Below are 17,302 nucleotides of genomic sequence, written 5' to 3' on the forward strand. Positions count from 1 at the left end.
TCCTGTGTGAGTTCGCGGATGATACCTTAATGCTGAAGAGTAACTAAAACTACTGTCACATTCACTGCAATGATAGGGTTTTTCTCCCGTGTGTGTTCGCTGATGACTTTGTAGCACTGATAATCGACTAAAGCTCTTCCCGCATTCATTGCACTTGAATGGTTTTTCCCCTGTGTGTGTTCGCTGATGTGTTTGGAGGTTTGATAAGCGACTAAAGCTCTTGACACATTCATTACACTTAAATGGTTTTGCTCCTGTGTGAGTTCGCTGATGATACCTTAATGCTGAAGAGTAACTAAAACTACTGTCACATTCACTACAATGATAGGGTTTGTCCCCCGTGTGTGTTCGCGGATGAATTTATAGCTCTGATAGTTGACTAAAGCTCTTTACACATTCACTGCACTGGAATGGGTTGTCTCCTGTGTGTGTTTGATTATGCCCTTGAAGGTGTGATATCTGACTAAAACATTTTGCACATTCACTGCACTTGAATGGCATTTCCCCAGTGTGTGTTTGCTGATGTGTTTGGAGGATTGATAACTGACTAAAGCTCATTACACATTCACTGCACTTGAATGGTTTTTGTCCTGTGTATGTTTGCTGATGAAGCTTGAGTAAAGATGACAAACTAAAGCTCTTGCTGCATGTTTTTGATTCTTCTTTCTTGGTTAGTGTCTGTGGGTCGGGTGTATATTTGTCTACATCCCATGACTGTACTTCCTGATGGGCCAACATGGCTGATAAAGCACTTGTGTTTTTCTCACACACTTTATATGTGTGAAGTATTTTTCACGTTTGATTTCTGCTTTAATAATAAAATGCAATAGCCACCAAACATTTGCCACACTCCTAATAAGTAGAAGATGTCTTTGTAGGCAATTGTGCTTTACATTGGATTATGGCTATGCAGGCTTGAGGATAAAGATGTATTTTCCTTCTGGCTGGTGCAAATTGGGACAGTCTGTTGTATTGCAGATAGAAGAACTCCTCTTTCCTTTACCAGTCAGTTGTCCGGCTCCGCTCTGTTGTGCTTTTCTCTGGTTACTGTGGTTTGGCCAGAAAGTGTTTACTATTCACCTAGAGCACGGAATGATGGCTTGTCATCATATTAGAAAACAGAGCACTGTGGTAATCACATCATACCGATCCCATGATCAAAGCAGGTATTGAACACTTGTTTATATAGGAGGCGGTTTGTTATTGTTGTTGCCTTAATTTTCCTAAGGTCATTTCTTCATCTTGTGGCATGGAGGTGAACAGCTCAGCCTCTTGCAATCACTGTACTGCCCGTGATGCTTCATCCGGGATCAGTCAGTTTGTGTGCAGGTTCCTCTGTCGCCGACTGGGCTGATGTTGTCCTCTGTACTGGAGCTCAATATTTCTGCTATTATTGAAGATTTACAGCATTAGCTTCATTATTGATGGTCATTTCATACATTCAAGGCTTGTTTTCTGTTGAATGTAAAGATATTTAAAATTACTAAATTGAAACAAAATGGAATGAGAATTCACAATGTTTAAATGGTTGTAAAACACATTTCAGGGGAGATTTACAAAATCTTCACGCAATGCAGCGCAGTCCCTCGCACCCCAGAGGCTGCTCTGTGCGACAGGGAGGGAGCAGGAGAGTACCATATTTTCAAAGATATGACTCTCTCCTTCCCTTTCCCTTGCACCAGCACTAATTACAGCGGCCCTGCGCCATGCACACACCTTGGCACCAGAGCGCTAGGGTGTGTGTGAGTCCAGCATAGGTTTTACTAATACTATGCCTTGACATGAGGGAAAGATTTTCCCACATTGTATGATTGTTACACTGTGCAGCACGCATGCAAAGTCAGAAAAGGAAGGACAAATTATAGCATTTCTCCTTCCTTGGGCCTAGTTTAAAAGGGTGCAGTTTTCTCATGCTAAACCCAATCTACTGTGTTAGAAATGGGATCCCTGGCTGGCCAGGGCTTGCTCCAAAGTCAGTCAGAGACCACCACTCTAAGTCAGGGCAAGGGAGTTACACGCCAAGATAACCCCTGCTCACCCCCTTGGTAACGTGACACGAGCAGTAAGGCTAAACTCGGAGGCAATGTGAGTTAAGTGTTTGCACGCGCACCCAGCAACAACACCCAAGGCCCACCACAAAGGAAACTCCACACAAGACTCTATAAAAAATAGCCTTTGTATTGTACAAAACACATTAGATAATAAATACACACTTTACAATGTGCCATGGGCACGGGCAGAATTTACAGGGGATTAGGTGCATGGGACAGGGCCACGGGCGCCACTGTCAGGAAGAAAAACTTGAAGAACTAACACTTGGGAGTATTAGGACTCCGTGGGATAACCCTTAGCACATAGAAAAATTGTAGAACCAAATAGAAAATAAAGCACACAACCAGTAACCACTGGTAAGAGGTAAGTACCACCTACGCAACCCTAACCACCTTAGGAGAATATTACGCAGGGAACCAGGACCTTACTAGCAACACCTGTACTAGAAAGAACAACCACCTAAGTATCACTATACATTTAGGGGTATAGGCAAGAACACATTACACATGATCCATAAACATACATTCAGAGGTGTATGGACAAGGCACATGATGCATCAAAACACATTCAGAGGTGCAGGACCGAATAATTCGCAGAAATTATGTAAGCCACAACCTGTGACTGTCCCCAGGCCAACTGACCTCTCATGGGGCTGAAACGCCCCAGTGTCTCAAATGTCAGGGGAGGCTGCGCAGGCAGCCAAAGAAGATTTGCACCAGGCCTAAACGTAGCAGCTGCCCACTAAGTGCTGGGCAGCTGTAGAACTCCTCTGGGCTCCTAACATGAATAGTAGCGCCAAAAATGATGTGGGAGCCTCGCAGGCTCTAATACAACCAACTGTGCCCCCAGGAGCCCTCGTGGGCTTAGAAACACATGTGGTGCCCTGGAGCCTCTCAGGCTCGAGAACGGTGTGCCCAGGAGCCTCTCGTTGGGCTTGACAGAAGCAACTGTGGCCTCAGGGGGAGCCTCACAGGCTCTCACTACACAAATTCCCCCCCTGTGGATTGCCAACACAGAGCCTCACTCACCGGGGCTCTTGCTGCCTGTCTTCTTTACTGCCGGTCAGGCAGGGGGATCAAATGGAGCCCCACTCACACTGAGCAGCTGCAGGAGGGGTGGGCACCGGCAATGCGCCCGACGCCCCTTCAGCTGACAATGGTGCCCGGAGCCCTCGTGGGATCTCACTATCTCCGTGCTTCCTCCCGCCTCGTCACTCACCAGCTTCTCCGCTTCTGGAGGCGGTGACGGCGGGGGCGGCAGGTCCTCTTCAATGGTGCGACGGGGCAGGTACGGCACTGTACCTCGCGCCCCTCCTTCCTCCGTCGCAAGCTGCAGGCTCCTCTGCGGGACACCACGGGGCTCTCCCTCTCTCTCGGGAGCCCCGGGGGAGACGCCGGCTTCTTGCTTCCACCCACGCTGAGGTTGCGGGGTGACACTTACGGGTTTGTGGCTTCTGCTTCCGGGTCGCCGCAGGCAGTGCGGCGGCCCAGGATGGATACCTCGGCGCTTGTTTGGCGGCAATACGGGGTGGGCACCCGTTAAATAAATAAATAAAACAGGGTGGCCTCCTGTTCATGAAGCACCAAAAATCGGCAAATATGCGGCGTGGGCAGCCGCTTTCACCTAGGACAAAAAGGGGCAAATAAAGTGCTCCCAGGCGCTAGGGGAAGCAACAGAAGTCCAGGGATTCCTTCTTGAGGAAATGCAGCCCTTCTCCCTCTTGTAGAAAATACAGCACTCCTGGCACTGTAGAACAAAGCCACAAGTCCAGGCAAAAGTCTTTAGGAAGTGAGGGGCAAGGCTGGGCCTGCCAGGGGCCAGCTCACAGGGTCCTCCTAGGCAGGGAGGCAATCCCCAGTGGCAGTCCTCCTGGCGCCCAGCAGCAGCCCCCCTCAGGACAAGGATCCAGGAAGAGAACATTTTGTAAGGGGACACAGCCCCTTTTTATACCGTGAATTCCTTTGTCTCAGGGTGCAGGGTGGGGGAAAAACCAGTCGCAGCTGGTTTTGGAGCACTGTGATGTGCTCAACCATCCTTTCCTTTCACTGGCCAGGCTAGGGTCATTAGACGCACCACAGGGGGCGGTGCCAGCATTGTGTGGGGAAAGCCCAGCCCTATTCAGGTCCCAGGTGCACCCCTCCCTCACATCAGCATGCTAATCTCTCCACTCACCACCGAGGCAGATCCATCCAGACTGCTGGAGCCAGGCTCACCAGCCAGCTCCAGCCAATCACACGCCAGCACACTCACTGGACACGCACACCCATGTCTAGAAGTGGTACTTCCACATTAGACACATTCACGCCGCACACATCATTGCGCAGCATTCAATCTCACGAGTTTGCACATACCAAACTCGAGCCTACACACCTCACGCATCAGGAACTACCAGGGACACAGACATTCCCCATGCATTCCTATGGGAGGGCAGGCCTATCTCACCACATGCACTCAGAGTGCGCACGCACTTTCTACTGGGACACAGTGAAAGTGCCCAGAAACTTAAAATCACCATCCCCAGGTCACATATAAAAAGCAAAAAGTTCAGGGGTGAACCTGCCAGAAGGGCCAAGTCCAACATACTGTATTTGGTAAATTGAGTTTATCGTGAAAAAATGTGGGTGGTTGCACGGGAACGCCCATGCACCCCGCTTGGCAGGTCCCAATGGTGTGAAGTTATGCGAAGCAGTTCTATGCGCTGCTTCACATTACTTTTATGTTATTTCCAGTGCTAAATACGTTTAGCGGTGGAAAGTAAATTAGAAAAAAAACATTTTGTGCTGTTTTGTGCCACTTTTGTGATGCAAACACGGCGCAAAATCTTCGTAAATCTCCCCCTTCTTCTTTACCACCTTTGAAACATAGCAAGAAATATTTCATCATACACAGATATTTAACAAAAAGTTAATTTGATCATGTGACATCTCATTAAGGTTTGAAAAAGAGGTGATTTACCAGTGTTCACAGAGTGACTTATCAAAGTAAGGGTGCTCACGGAGCACCCAAGTGCTTGAGGTATAGCTTAAGATAGACGCATATGGTCAAGATTTCATTTAAACAACAATAGAGTTTCAAAAAAGAGATGGATCAGGCTGGGCTGCAAAATTTCCAGTAACTTTTCATGAAGTATACAACAAAAGTAACTCCATTCACACACTTCTTCTCGTTCTTTCCTATTCACTTAAGATCATCTCAAATGCCAACTCCTGTCTTTTCCTCGCTGTTCATAAGTCATCTTTGACACTTTCAACACATCCTTTGGTTCAAGCATTTCTGGTTTCTTTGTACCTGGAACATTGGAACATTATTGTGAGTTGAGGGAGGTTTCCTGTCGCCATAACATCTGTCCATCTCCCTGAAACTAGTGCAGCTTAGAGCACCCAGTTCTGGCCCTGAAAGTCTTTAAAATGCAAGTCTTTAGTTCTTCCTAAAGCATATTAAGTTCTGTAAGATGCAGCTCCTTCCGGGGCTTTTGGGTCAAACAGAGCGAGGGAGTCACTGTACGGCCCATCCTATACACTAAGCACAGATGAGGTAAACAAACATTGATTCATATAATTTAATATTCGACAATATCATTCATTTAGTACTTATAGAGAATCCATCAGAACCAATAATTTACCTGACATATCCCTGCAGCAGATGTGTGCATATTACTCTTTATCCCCACTTTTCCACCATTACATAGCATCTGGCAGCCCCCCTACTGCCCTCTTGCTGCGCACTCACTCTGTGGAGTACATCAGAAGTCAAATAACGGCATCATAGTCACAAGGCCATGGTTCTCACTTCTTCTACAACACAAATTGCAGATATAGGGCCTAGTTTAGAGTTTGCCCAACAGGTTATTTCCTCAAAAGTAGGGGTGGGTGAAGAATTCTGCTCTGCGGGCGAAGCTTGCACAGTTTTCCAAAAAAACTCCATGAAGTGATGCAGTACAGAGTTTTTTTCCTTAAGCGGTTCGCCAACGTTAAGGTGACCCGCGCTTGTGAGAAAAAATAACACGCTGGACCTCCTGGCGAAATTTCTCATTGCGGGAGGTCGCGGCAGGTCGCAACCACTCAAGCGTTGATGAAGCTGCCAATCAAGTAGAATGTCATGGCTTCTGATATGACGTTGTCCGTTTGGGGCCCAGGATGCCATTTGTAACCAAATGGACATTTGGCAGAGCAGGAGGGGGTGTCAATAATCCACAGGTGATACAGCATTTCTACCTTTCCATATTTCTCATATTCAAGGTACTCAATTTCCTGTCTTTCGGCCCCCCAACTGCCCTCTTGTTGCGCACTCACTCTGTGGGGTACATCAGAAGTCAGATAACGGCCTCATAGTCACAAGACCATGGATCCACTAAAATCTAAATCAGGCCTTTGATGTACATTGTGTCCAGTGTGGCTAGCTGGGCTTGAAGGATCTTGTGGTTTGTGGGTCTCTCACTGCTTTGAGGTCACCGCCAGGCAGAACTTCTGTTAGCTGCGCCTTGTGCAGATCTTCCTTCCAGGCAGGGGCTTCAGTCAGCTGCGTCGTGTGCAGATCTTCCTTCAATATTGGGGCTCCTGTCAGCTGTGCCTTGTGCAGATCTTCCTTCAAGGCAGGACTTCTGTCAGCTGTACCTTGTGCAGATCGTCCTTCCAGGCGGGGACTTCTGTCAGCAGGGCCTTGTGCTGATTTTTTATTTCACTATATTACACAAGGATGTCGTTTTGGGAGGTGTCTGGCTCCCCTGCCGCCACACTGGAATTGTGGATTGTTTCTTTTCTTTTTTTTTCTTATATACCGCTCGGCTACTCCAAGGAGTGTCCCGGCGCTTTCTGACCCATAGCTGAAAAGAGAGTAAAAGGAACGTGGAACAGATCACTTATTGACTATAGAGCCAAGTTTTCAGGCCCCTTCTAAAGGTCAACAAATCAGGAGTGCAACGGAGCTCCAAGGGGAGGGAGTTCCACAACCTGGGGGCAAGATGTTTAAAAGAACGGCCACCTATCCTAGCTTTTCTGATGGTTGGGACAATAGCCAGAGCAAGAGATTCAGATCTGAGGGATCTGGTAGGCTTATAAAAAATAAGCTGTTTCTGAATGTAGTTGGCCCCAACCGAATGGAGTGCCTTATGGGCCAATGTAAGTGCCTTAAAGACAATCCGCTTCCTGACAGGAAGCCAGTGAAGCGAAAGTCGCAGCTCCGATGCTCTAGCATGGCGGGGGAGGCCAAAAATGGCCCTCGCCGCAGAATTTTGGACTACTTGAAGTTTTTGTAGAAGGTAGTCCGGAAGACTCAGGTAGAGGACGTTAGAATAGTCGAGCCTGGAACAAATTAAGGCCTGTACCGTTAGTCTCCTATGGACCAGAGGAAGCAGAGGTAGGAATTTGCGCAGCATTTTCAGGAGACCAAAGCAGGTACCGGTGAGGCCTGTTATCTGAGACTTCAAAGAAAGATTGTTATCGATTTTAACCCCAGGATTTTTAGCCACCGAGGAGGAAGATGACGGAGACCTGCTCACCGGCCACCAATCCTGCAAAGGTGGGTCTACCTGACAGCCGAAGAAGAGCACCTCTGATTTATCAGGGTTGCACTTGAGGCTGCTTCGCTGAAACCAGTCGAAGACAGCCCCAAGGCAACCACGGATGCTCTCTCCGTCTAACTCCGCACCCTTTTTGCAGGTGAAGAGGAGCTGGGTGTCGTCAGCGTATGATATTATCTGGGCGCCAAGAGACTCCGCCAGTACCGCCAATGGAGTCATAAAGATGTTAAAAAGGGTCGGGCTAAGCACCGACCCTTGAGGGACTCCGACCTCCAGTGGCGGCACTTCGGCAGAGTGCGGGGGTCCCAGACAACCTGTCGACGACCCGCTAGATAGGATCTAAACCAGCTCAACACCGTCCCTCTGAGGCCAATCTCATAGAGTCTACTCAAGAGACCCTCGTGGGGGACGGTGTCGAAGGCCGCCGACAGGTCTAACATCACCAGCATAGCTCTTCCACCTGAGTCAAGAGCTTCCTTGGTGGCTTCATTTACTTCAAAGAGAGCGGTCTCAGTGCTCAAGTTGGAGCCGAAGCCTGACTGAGTGGGGTGGAGTAGACCATGATCTTCCAGGAAAGTGGAGAGCATAGAGTGGACGTGTTTTTCCACAATCTTTGCTAGACTGGGTAAAAGAGATATTGGCCTGTAGTTTACATGCTTCTCAGGGTCAAGGCCGGGCTTTTTCAGCAGTGGAACAACCATTGCCCTTTTCCAGGTGGGGGGACAGTGCCGCTTGTAAGGGATAGATTGAGAACAGGATTAATTAAAGGGTTCAGAATCTTAGCGGCACTGGCAAGAAAGGTCGCAGGGCAGGGGTCCTAAGGATCCTGAGAAGGAGATCCAGAGAAGTAGATGTAGACATAGCTGGAAACTCCGATAAGACAGGACTGGATTCAGTGGATGAGGTAGAAGGATTATTATCAATGAGATCTGAGCCACCTGGCCGCCAAGACCTGGAACTCCCTCCCTCCCTCCCTGCGCCTGACCCAAGACCACCTCTCCTTCAGGAAGAAGCTGAAGACCTGGCTGTTCGAGCAGTAGCGGCACCCCCCCCCAGCGCCTTGAGACCCTACGGGTATGTAGCGCGCTTTATAAGTGTCACTGATTGATTGATTGATTGAAAAGTTGGCCAACTCAGTGACCCATAATGCAGAGAATTTATGCTGAACTGCACTGGCTTTGGGAGAAACAAACTCCTTGATGATAGTAAAGATTTCTTTACAAGAGTTGGATGCTGACTCAATTCTGGTGGAAAAATAGTTCTTTTTTGCCTCCAGAATATCGGCGTGATAGGATTTAATAGATGATTTATAACCGGACTTAGCTTCCGCATCATATTGCTTACGCCATAATCTTTCGGCCAACTTACAGTTACGCCGTGACAGAGCCAAAGACTCGGAAAACCATGGCGGCGAGCATCGTTTATTAGAAGAATGGGGCGTGGAGAGTGGAACAAGATCATCTAACCGCTCAGTCAGCCATCTCTGTAACGAATCAAGGTCACTCTCCAGATTACCTGATTGTTATGACTTTTGTTTTATGTCTTGTTAGCGTTTGTCATTTCTTTTCTTTATCTCTGTTACTAGTAGCTGACACTTCACCAGGGAGCATGTGAAGGTTGCAGGGATCTCTGTACCCTAATTTGGTTTATACTTTGCCCTCACATTATCTTTTAAACTTTCTAGTATTGTGCTGAGTAGTACTATGGTTTCGTACATGCTTCTCCAGCACACCCCCGGATGTTGTGCTACAAAGAGAGATCTACAGCTCGCAGAAATTGCGCCTAAGGCAAGCACCGGTCCCCCTGTTGGTATCCCTCCATCCGGCTATTCATATCTGCTACTCATGGGATGAGCTGCTTGCTTTTAAACCTTTAGGTAAGACTTGTTTAGGCCCTACTTTGATTCCGTCTGATACTATAGCCGAGAATAGTTGCCCAGATTGTAAGCTCACTCTGAGCACCTCTAGGATTGTTGCACTTATCTCTCCTGCACCACATGTCTTCAGGTTACCCACTCCTCAGAGAGAAATCAGAGGCATGCTTATTAATGCATGGTCTCTAACAGAGAGTGCATCCTTTGTTGCGGACTTCTAGAAGCTTGTGCACTGGATTTTGTTTTCATCACTGAGACCTGAGCATGTGCTTAATCCGACCCAAATCTAATTGTTGCAACACCCCTGGTTTTTCCAATTTCAGTCTTGATTATTTGGGGAAAGGGGCAGTGGGTTAGCAATCATTTACAGGGACAACCTCAATGCCTCTTTTTAGACATTACTGGCTGCATCTGATTATGAAGCACATGCATATAAAATTGCTCTTTCAAATCCTTACTCCTTCAATGGGGTACTTATTTACCGACCCCCAGACCAGAGGACAGCCTTCTTAAATAGTACAATCAGCTCTAGGACATTAAACCCAATTCCCTCAATTTCACTCTACTCGGTGACTTCAATTTCCATCTTGAAAATTCTGCGGATAAAGATAGGATCGATCTCTCAGACCCTGGGGCAAGTCTCAGTCTCAAGCGTTAGTGACGGCTCTGACACACTCAGCCGGCCACTTATTAGATGGTTTTTTCTCAGACAATTCCTCAGTTCAAGTCACTACTGCATGTCCACTTCTCTGGTCAGACCATCGAGCAGTTATGCTTCAACTGAATTTAGAAGCTGATATTCTTACTGTTCATCATCAGCCGCTGTGGTCTTTATGCCACTCCTGGCATAAAATGACCCCTGAACTATTGATGGCACAGCTCCCTCAATCTATGCCTGAGATTACTGCAGATTTAGATGCAGCCACGGATGTATATCGTCAGTGGATTGACTCCAGTCTCCATTCACTTGCTCCATTTAAAAATCAGAAAAATATAAGATTTTTTCCCTCCGAACCTTGGTTTGACGAGAACCCTAGAGCTCACAAACAAGCTGCAGAAGGCTAGAAAGGAAATGGCGCATCCACTATGATCCCTGTGATAAGATCCCATACAAGCAGGCCATCTGGGCCGACCAGCGAGGACTTCTGTCAGCTGCGCCTCGTGTAGATCTTCCTTCCAGGCAGGACTTCTGTCAGAAGTCCCTTGTGCGGATCTTCCTTCCAGACAAGGGCTTCTTTCCTCAATGATCAGTTCAAAGGTCGGGAGAGGTAGAACTGGTCTAGGTCATCTTCTTTATTGCAGTTCTACTGTTCAAGCCACAGACCTCGTGCTCTGAGATGAAGGAGAGTCTGGATATTCAAAGCTCCATAGAACATTAAGACAGTTCTACCGCATCCAGCACATACTAGAAGACTCCAAAAGTCAACGCTACAAGTGCTGCTCCATGGTTTAATTCAACCACTGTATCTGAACATCCCCTGGCAAAGGCCAACTAGAGAATAAACATCCTGCCTGCACCAGCAGAGTGCAGCAAGCTTTTCAAAACCTTGAGGTACATGGACTCTCTCTATCTGTCGTAAATGAAGATGTTAAACCTTGTTAACATCAATCCCCTTTGGGCAAGGTCCTCCATTTTGCTATCAGAATGTAACTCATCCTGCGCAGACACAAACCCTCAATTCCGTATTGCATGAAGCTGGGTGGTTCTCACCCAAAAGAGGGTCCTCCACAAATTGCTGACATTTTCTTACACCCCCTGGCCAGCCGTGGCAAAAGACAGACAAACTACACCCCCTCAGGGATCACAAGTCCATCTGCTAGCATCAAGACTCAGATCTTTCAACCTTCTCTGTTACCGTCTTTGGAACGGCCCGTCTCTGAGATTCGAGAAAGCTCCACACTCAGAGAGCTCATAGTTGCCTTTGTAAAACCATCTCAAGAGAGTGGAAGAAAAGATCATTGCCAGGAGTGTTGTTGATGCGTTGCCAGGAGTTACATTCCTGGTGCAGTTGGGTGAGTGGTGAATAAATCTTACCCTTAGCCAACTGATGACACGAAAGTTTGAATACCACACAGACATTGCCCTTTGGGGGTGGGGGTACACAGCACCCACTCTCATGGACTATTCAACAGAATGTAATGTGGCCAAATAAAAACCTTTGGAAAAAGTAGTTCTGCGTTCATCAGACTTAATCTGTTTAGTACTAGGCGAATTCTACTCTTTCTGTGCCTCTGTCTACTGATCTGACAATGTGTGCACCTCAAAGGAGGCTGGATGGAAGAAATAAACATGAAAGGCACGTTCCCAGCTCAAACCACCAGCATGGATTTCATTAACTCGTTCAGAGCTGCTTAACTGCAGGTCTCCGCACTGCATATCAGCATCTCTAAAGGCAACCACTGTTGAAGCAAAGGGAGGGGGATAGCCTGTATTATCCTCTAGAGCCTAAGCCACTCACTAGAAAACGACAACAAAGGACAGGACTCTAGCAGGATAAACTGATCCAACTCAAATATGAGGTCAACATATTATTTATCGCCTTAATGATACAAAAGACACTCTGGAATGAAATCAATACTATTTGAATAATCAATGTTAGATTTAGAATAGAGGCATTGTTGTGCTGCAATAAAAAAGAAATCACCGGCAACAATAGCTATTCTCACAACAAATGTACTTATTTCAAGTTTGGCTTGAATATTTTACAAGAAGGGGACAAAGTGACAACTGATGGACAACATTATAAAGCTTACCAACCTTTTCTTATAAAGGTTACTGGTACTTTTAGAGCAACATAAAGGTTAAGGAAAAGCAGAAGTATCAAGGTAGACAGTGTAACCACAATGGAGAACAATAAACCCTTTATTTATAGTGACCACATAACCACCGTTTCTACGTAGGAGCGCCTAATTAGAAAAGACCTGCTAATACAGTGAACAACTACTGTGCATCAAACTGTGACTATGATATTGGCCTATCAAAACATTTGAATTCTGCGCTTGTTCTTCTCGTTAGGTGTTGATCCTGGAAGATATAGGTTGATGGGTTTCGGGCTTGTGCTTTAGGCACGCTTCAGGACTTCGCAGAACGAATGGTCACCCAAACATCACACCATGTTGAGGAGGCCATTGGAGTGGGTTGCTTAAAATGGAGTGCCACAATAAAAGAACTGTTCGAAGAAGCATAGGGGTTACCAGCTTCTTAAAAGTGTATGTCCTCTGTTTAGATAGCTGTCCAGAGGGCCAGAGACCTGGGTGGGGCCATCAATGTAAGCAATGGCCTGGAGCCGCCATGTCTAATTTGTAACTCCTGGGTCAGTTTGCTTGTGTGGTGGGGCAAAGATTCGTAGTATGCTGATATGGTTGGGTTTGGTTGTGAACATGATCCACAAACTGGCATGTGGACACTCACTTCGAGATCCTTGCTGCCCGGCAGCACCTGCCACCCAGCACCGAACAAGCAGGACTTTTGTAGCTGAGATGTGTGTGCCCTCCAGGCTGTTCCGGTTGTGCTGGCATCACTGAGCTGCACTAGATGAGTGCGGACAATGGAGCAGACCACCCGAGGGCGCGACAAACCCAGAGTTTTCCGGTGACAAAGAGTAATTCTATTAAACGTAGCACTCTATTAAACGTAGGCCATGGCACAAAATCACTCTTCCCAAACTCACTCAAATTTGGGAACAGCCTCTACTTACCAATTTCGACAACATCGATACTGCTCTCTCCATGTTCAATTCTACTCTGATGACAGCTATTGACTCACTAGCTCCACAGAAAAATTCCAAAAAACCCACTATAGCGAAAAGGGAAACATGGTATACGGAAGCTCTCAAAACAGAAAAGAAGAAATGCAGAAAAATGGAAAAATTGTGGAGACGTACAGGTAATAGGGAAGACAAGAGTCACTACCTGGAGGCTATGTCCTCCTACTACAAAAATATCAAAAAAGCTAGGAAAATGAGTCTGACCACTCAAATTGCAGAGGCAGGCAACTCTACAAGAGAGCTATTTAAAATCATTCAAACTTTCACTAGTCCTGAAGTATGTGAAAGTCCAGACACCTTTACCCAAGAACTATGCAATTAAATATCTCAGTTCTTTGAGGACAAAATTGAAGCAATATATAAAAAAATCACTATAGTCTCTGACACCCTGGGAACTGAGGTCCCTGAAACTGCCCCGCAACTGACTTCTGGAGAAACTCTTCTGGACATCCCAAAAATAACTATTAAGGACCTGACCACTCTCATTAACCAAACTAAATCTGGTTCTCCCACTGATCTGATACCAGCTAAATTCATCCCCCCGCTAATCGAGATACTGGGTCCTCATATTAGGAACCTACTTAACCTGTCTTTTGCCAAAGGCCAACTCCCATCTGCCTGGAAGGAAGCGGTAGTGAACCCTACTCGCAAAAATTCCACCTTGCCCTGGTCTACACTCTCCAACCTTCGCCCGATTTCTCTCCTTCCTTTCATCAGCAAACTGGCAGAGAAGCACGTCAACACCACCCTCTCCAATTTCATCGAAGCGACAGGGGGCCTGGACTAATCCCAATCTGGATTCAGGCCCAACCACAGCACTGAATCAGCCCTCCTCTCTGTGACAGACCAGATCAAAATGTCACAAGATAGAGGGGGCTCCATGATTCTAGTGCTGTTGGACCTGTCCGCAGCCTTCGATACCGTGTCTCATAACACCCTACTGAACCGGTTGCAGGGAGTAGGAATCGGAGGCGTAGCACTATCTTGGTTGGAGAGTTTCCTTGCCGGGAGATCACAATCTATCAGCCTGGGCCCCTTTCGTTCCATCTCAAGGGGGCTCACGAAGGGGGTGCCACAGGGCTCATGCCTTAGCCCTACATTGTTCAATGTCTATGTGGCCCCCCTTGCTGAGATTGTGCGGAACTACGGGTTCATACCGGTCTCCTACGCTGACGACACTCAGCTCCTCTACCCTTTCAGCTCCCTTGACCCTAAAATCAAGGGGAATTTTGCTGAGGGTATGAGAGCGGTGTCACACTTGATGGCGAGGAACTGCCTCCAGTGTAATGTAACAAAGGCTGAGGTCTTGCTCTTTGGCAAAGCAAGTATCCTTTGGACCCCTGACTGGTGGCCACTCGACCTTGGCCCAGTACCTGTACCCAAATCACATGTTAAAAATCTTGGAGTGAAGTTGGATCAAAAACTGACCATGAAAGAACACACCAACTACATCGCGGGTCTATGTTTCCACACCATTGGTCTACTCAGGCGTGTCTTCCCTTTTCTTCCTGCCACATGTAGAAAGACACTTGTACAGGCCTTGGTAACCGGCCGCCTGGACTACTGTAACGGCCTGCTGACATTAGCCAATACGGATGCAGTAGGCCGTTTACAGGTGGTCCAGAATACGGCAGCCAGACTGGTCATGGGTGCACCTGCCAGGACTCCTTCTAAGCCCTTGCTGAAAGAACTGCACTGGCTTCCCATACGACAGCGCATCCACTTCAAGATCCGTTGCACGGTACATAAATGTCTGTATGGAGCAAGCCCTAAATATCTAGCCCAGTCTCTTGAACTGTACCAGCCCAGCAGGTCCCTCCGCTCCTGCAACCAAGCCCTGTTAAAACCTCCCAACACAAAGAAGACTAGGCATGGAGACCGTGCTTTCTCCGCTGTTGGTCCTGCCCTCTGGAACAACCTTCCCATTAACCTAAGAACCACCATAAATCACTTGTCCTTCAGAAAGGCATTAAAAACCCTTCTTTTCCTAGAAGCATTTCCATCCACATAAACCTTAGGCTGCTCTACCTAATACCTTCTTAGCTGGCAAAGCGCGGAGATACCCTTACGGGATTGATTCCTGCGCTATAGAAGAAATTAAAATAAATAAATAAAATAAAATAAATTCTTTTTAAGATTACTGTTAGGGTGTTACCAGTACTTCTGAAATGCAGTATTTTCCTGGAAACCTACAAAAAAGGTTAACACTAGCTACAGTAGGATTGCGGTTACTAAAAATGTAAAATCTGATAGCATGGTAAGCATTTACACGTTCTCTCTTTTTGCAAATTAAGCGCGACTGATCTTATACTCTCTACAGCCCATGCTATAATTTGTGTAGAGTATTTTATATTTTGTTTAATTCTTTCTTTAAACTATTGGCTTTCCTATTCGAAGTGCTGTCTCTCACAGGCAGGGACGTCCTAGCACTGTAAATATACAAGTCACTATTCCCTAGTGCACCAAGTATGATTCAAATTAGCGACCCTCCAGTTTGAGACGAAGACATCAGAAATTATAACACTAAACAATTGACCACTTCATACAGAATAGTTTAACTTGCATTTTCTCTTCATTTTAGATGTGTATACTATATTATAATTCGTCCCACTCCGCCCTGATTGGCACGACCCTCGTCCAGCTCAAAGTTCTGCTGCAGTATACTGTGGCTTTACAAATGAAGGCTAAAATAAAAAAATGTAAATATCAGAGGCCAATTGTTTTAGGGGAAGACAACAATATAGACTGGCTAGGCCCTGCTTGGTCACCCGATCCCCCACCTTGGCCAAAGCCCGTGCACCCTTGCCGTGAGAGACGGAACTGCAAGTGACTCTGGTATCCTGATTTTATTTACTGTGTGTGCCTTGCATGACGAGGCACAAAATTGACCCGAAGACCCAGAGCCTGGCTCTGGGGACGTAGAAGGACACTAAAAGCACACTGTTGGTGGGGCAAAGACTACGGTCTGTGTCCCAGGCTACGTACAGTGAGTAGTGGTACAGCGTACCATGTTCTTAGAGGTCACCAACTGAACAGGCCATTTTACCTGTCAGAGGGTGGCCGCAATGCCTACAGGGCATTGTCTAAAGTTCCATTCATGTGTCAAGACCAGACCCCGCATTGGCATCCCGTTTGAATTTCGAGACATGTATTTATAATTTAAGGTAGCAGGCTCTATATTATTTACACATGTTTAAGTATGTTGTTACCAGTCACATCCATGTGCGATTGCCCTTCATCTAACATGGCACAAGATGGGCAATATTGTCAGCAATCCAGACAAGAAGGGTGTAACTTTTGACACAAGGGTGGAGGGATGGAGTCAGGACCGCCTTTTAGAAAATTCACACTTACTGTGCTCATGTTGTAAGTATTCCCTCATGGAGGCAGCATCATCACTACCTGCTGTACTCAGCAATCGCCCTGCACAAAGTCCTTGTTTGTGCTGCAGAAGAAATTGGACGATGAAATGCAACCAGAGAAATCAGTAAACCCAGACAGGGAATAAGCATTCAGGGTCTGAAAATACCACAGAAAAATGGGTCACAAACATATTGGCTTTGTTGTAACTCAAGTTGCTTTACTGCCCGATACGAAGAGCTGCTATTTCAAGATAAGTATCACTGATAGTGACTCCCCTGTAGGCGAGGGCACATTGCCTGGTTTCTGCAAGTCTTCCGGGATGAAACTATTGCCCCGGGCAGTGGCCCTGTGAGCTGCCTGTCTGATGACAGGGAAGAGGTGAGAGCCTTGTCCGGCAGAAGTCTGCCTGCCCTTTGAGGAGGACCAGCAGCAGAGGCCGATGAGAGGAACGGCCCAGAAGGAACAGAGGAAATGTGGCAGAGTGCCGAGAAGTCCTGTGAAGTGCCCAGAGTCCCCCAGTCTCCCTGACTGAGCAAGTCTGTGTAGAGGTTGTGTCTCACTTGCCAGTGTCAACTGCTAAATAAAAACCGCTGATTCGGAGACCGCAGAGGGGAAGAAGCGGACAACCACTGCCGACTCTACCGTTGTTGCACTTCTGTGATAACACCAGCACCTCAGACCCAAGATCGAGTTCCTTCCACCGTGACTACTCGACCTTCCACCATGAGT

General features: G+C 46.9%; 1 pseudogene; it reads right to left on the reverse strand.

Annotated features, from left to right (window-relative positions):
* Nucleotides 1-17,302, reverse strand: part of LOC147737972 (uncharacterized) — a 39,656-nt pseudogene that overhangs the window by 2,276 nt on the left and 20,078 nt on the right.

This window comes from Lissotriton vulgaris, chromosome 1_1 (genome assembly GCF_964263255.1).
Source record: "Lissotriton vulgaris chromosome 1_1, aLisVul1.2, whole genome shotgun sequence".
Lineage (NCBI taxonomy): Eukaryota > Metazoa > Chordata > Amphibia > Caudata > Salamandridae > Lissotriton > Lissotriton vulgaris.